The 3,925-nt window shown below is 43.5% G+C and overlaps 1 long non-coding RNA gene across 1 annotated transcript; it reads left to right on the top strand.

The window, feature by feature from the left end:
• The first annotated feature begins 1,373 nt into the window (after positions 1–1,373).
• On the top strand, positions 1,374–2,189 carry LOC130310490 (uncharacterized). Its single transcript, XR_008859002.1, has 3 exons — positions 1,374–1,509; positions 1,610–1,774; positions 1,878–2,189. It is a non-coding gene; the product is annotated as an uncharacterized LOC130310490 (long non-coding RNA).
• Positions 2,190–3,925: the final 1,736 nt, after the last annotated feature.

Here is a 3,925-nt window from a genome sequence, read left to right as displayed (position 1 = left end):
CACAGCCTGCAGCCTGTTCACACCTATTGTGAAAACATTCATTTCAGCTGGGATTACACTTGGCGTGTTTGTCATAAAAAACACCATGCTCGCTGCGGGCACATGTTAGGTTGGAATCAATAGGGTAATATGAAACACCAGACACTAATGGGGGTTTCTTCATCCTTTTATGGTGTTTTTAGGCTATCAAATCTGTGGGATGCCGAGAGCATGTTTTTTTTTTTTTTTTTTGGGGGGGGGGGGGGGTATTTTCTCACAATTTTTTTTTTTAGAAATCCTTCAGTCAAATGATGAAAGAATCACATGACTTGTAAAGAGAAAAGCCAGAGGGAAAAAAAACACTAAAGAAAAAACACTTCCCATAATAATAATAATGATGATGATGATGATAATAATAATACACATTGGGACAGATGTATGAAAACCTGTGCAGAGGTCAAGTGGACCAGTTGCCCATAGCAACCAATCAGATCACTTCTTTCACTTTTCAGAGGCCTTTTTAAAAATGAAAGAAACTACCTGATTGGTTGCTATGGGCAACTGGTCCACTTTCCCTCTTCCCTGGTTTTGATAAATCTCTAAGACCCCCCCCCCCCCCCCCCCCCCCACCCCAGTGCTTTTAGCAAAAATAACACAAAGATAGCTGAGAAAAGAAATGAGGGGGAAGATTTTGATGTTTGTTTTTTTTTGCATAAAAAAAACAAAACATCAAACAAGAATTGTGTTTGTTCCTAGGCTTAGGCTGTGATTAAAAACAACATATAAATGGTGTTTTTCAAAGCCCACATTGCTTTATTTCTGGTGCTTTTTCCCCCCTTTCGACAGACGTCTGTCCAGCTATTGCAAAGCTACAACTCCCAGCATGCCCTGACAGCCAAAGGCTGAGAGTTGTAGTTTTGCAACAGGTGGGCAGCCACAAGGGATCGGTGTTGCAGTATGTCAATCTAGGGCCATGGTGTCTGATCTGGAACTGGCAGCAGGAGCCACGACCACTTTAAATCAATGGCTGCTGGGACGTCTGACTAGTGACATCCTTCGCTCCAGACCGCAACGTCAGGGACGTCACTCGTCAGACGTCCCGGCGGCCAGCGCTGCTCATTGAGCCTACCGGAGTAGCATTGATCTATGTAAGAAACCTATGGGCCCAGGCTGTTGGGGCCACCAAATGATATTACATATACAGAATGTCTGGTTAGGAGAAACAAATATAACGCACCCACAGGGAGTGGCGCCATTTTAATAAAAATTGTCAAAAACCTTAGATAACAGTCATACAGAATATATTGGAAAGCTTTTTTGATTTTCAGCCAATCAGAGAGCAGCACTACTGAAATAGAACTCCCAGGAGGTAACAGCGTGTCACACATGTGATGTCATAACCATTGTCCACCAAAGAGCAGCACTGAGCAGAAATAACACTGCTCCTGTTCATTCTCCATCAGTGAGGGGCCGGTGCTGGACACTGTGTAGGGACGCGGGAATGCAAAGTCATACACATGACTGTGACTGGTAAGTGTTACATTGTTGTGTCCAAAAGGTCTTTAGTGCAGTTCCATGTGTATTTCTATGATAAACATGTAAATAATCTATCTTTTTTTTCTTATCTTAGATGCACTATCTCCAGGACATGGAGTAGCATTTCCGGACCTACAGCAAGACGTTGGATGAAGGCATAGCCCCAGAAATAACACTGGTCCTGTTCATCAGTGAGGGGCCGGTGCTGGACACTGTGTAGGGACACGGGAATGCAAAGTCATGCACATGACTGTGACTGGTAAGTGTTACATTGTTTTGTCCAAAAGGTCTTTATTGCAGTTCCATGTGTATTTCTATGATAAACATGTAAATAATCTATCTTTTTTTGTCCCCTATCTTAGATGCACTATTTCCAGGACATGGAGTAGCATTTCGGGACCTACAGCAAGACGTTGGATGAAGGCACAGGCCTAGGAATCATGCACATACACAGAAACATTTGCCCAAATTCTAGAGGTAACCTCCTTTAGTATGCCCAGAGGAAGGGCCATACAGTAGCCATGGATTCCCTACAGGTTTCCTCCCCTCTGGAGGTTTTTCCTGTCCTGAGTATTAGTTACTGTACGCTCTTTGTGAGTGATGGGAGGTTACAAAAAATCCCCTACACAAACATTTTAATAAATAATAAATAAAGTTCCCCTTTTTTAAAACTGTTCTTTGACTTGTTCGACTCATTTATTTATTTCTGTGTGTGAAAATAGAGTTAGCAAAACATGGATGACCAAAGCTGCTCTCCTGCACGATCTGCATAATGCGGTGCGGAGAGAGGCAACTGGTGCTGGGTGGTGCAGTTTATGAGGCAAACGTAGAACACCCAGCAAGTTCCATGCACACGCCTTTTTCTGATGAATGGGACTCATGCAGGGAACTTGCTAGGGGTCATACGGTTGCAAAGGATCAACTTTTGGGTACATGAACTGTCCCTTAAAGGGGTACTCCGCCTCTAGATATCTTATCCCCTATGTAAAGGATAGGGGATAAGATGTCTGATCAAGGGGATCCTGCTGCTGGGACCCCAGCAATCTCCATGCAGCAACCAAAATTCTAAATAGTATGTTTAGATCACTGGTTCCTGTGATGGGATTCGTGACATCATGCCACACCTTCTTGTGACATCACACCACCTCCCATAGACATAAATGGAAAGGGCGTGGCGGGAGGTCACGACCCGCACCACGAGAACCCAGAGTTCTTAATATATTATTTGGAACGCCGGGTGCTGCATGAAGATTGCGGGGGTCCCAGTGATCAGTCATCTTTTGTCCTATCCTTAAGGTAGGGGATAAGATATCTAGGGGCGGAGTACCACTTTAAGGAATTAGAGAGTGTAGGCATGCCTTACAAGCAGGTAGAAAAAGAACAGCTGGGAGAAATGACAGGACACGAAGCAATATTTGGCTGGGACCGATTTTGGGTGTGTTCTGGCCAATTAAAGGAGAACTATGGCAAAAATTAACTTATCCCCTATCCATGGGTTATGGGATAAGTAGCTGATCGTGGGGGGTCCCCCTGCAATACCTGGGATGAGACCCGTCGCTCAGTGAGAAGCGCTCGCTGCAGACGTCAAATCTCAATTTCCCTGGACCCCCCCCCTTCCTTCATGTCCACCACAGACGCCCCCAGACTGCTGTTTCTTACAGAGTTTTATGCCCAGAAATGGTTGGCTACTCACTTTGTCAGTAGATTCTCATCCTAAATATGAAGACAATCGGGGAAATGTACCTGTGGAGAGGAAATGTTGTCCAGTTGCTCTTAGCAACCAATCAGATCACTTCTTTTATTTTTCAGAGGTCTTCTCAAGAATGAAAGAAGTAATCTGATTGGTTGCTATGGGCAACATGATGAAAACATATTTTTTTTCTTTAACAACTACAGTACTACAACTCCCAATGTAGTGTGTCTTTTCAACCTGTGCCTCCTCCAACCCTGACCCTTAGGGGGGCACAGACTGACCACACTGGGGGTTGTAGTACTTTCATTTTTACAGTTCCCCTATAACTCTGCAGCTTCGGTAGAAGTATGAGGCTCAGCCTTAGAGTCAGTGTATCTGGCTGCTCCGGTGTTCTTCTATTTTACAGCCTGGACCCTTGACTTGGGGATATTATAGCTGCTAAAGCCTACCATCCACCAACCCCCAAAAGCCCCCTTTGTAACGAGGAATCCCTTACCTTAAACATGACAGACACAGTGTTGGTGGTAACAAGGCCACAGCAGCCCCTTTATTAAATATCAAACAATAAATAACAATAAAACATTGTAAGGCAACCTTGTATGAACATCATACATAACATTGAATAAAACATTTTTTTTTTTTTTTTCAAAGTAAAGTTTTATTAAGGTTTTCAACATACAAGGTAAAATGAAAATTACAACATGAGAAGTGTCTACA

Source organism: Hyla sarda, unplaced genomic scaffold, assembly GCF_029499605.1.
Source record: "Hyla sarda isolate aHylSar1 unplaced genomic scaffold, aHylSar1.hap1 scaffold_1571, whole genome shotgun sequence".
Taxonomy (NCBI): domain Eukaryota; kingdom Metazoa; phylum Chordata; class Amphibia; order Anura; family Hylidae; genus Hyla; species Hyla sarda.
Note: the sequence above shows the minus strand (reverse complement) of the source record. Positions and strands in the feature narration are given on the sequence as shown.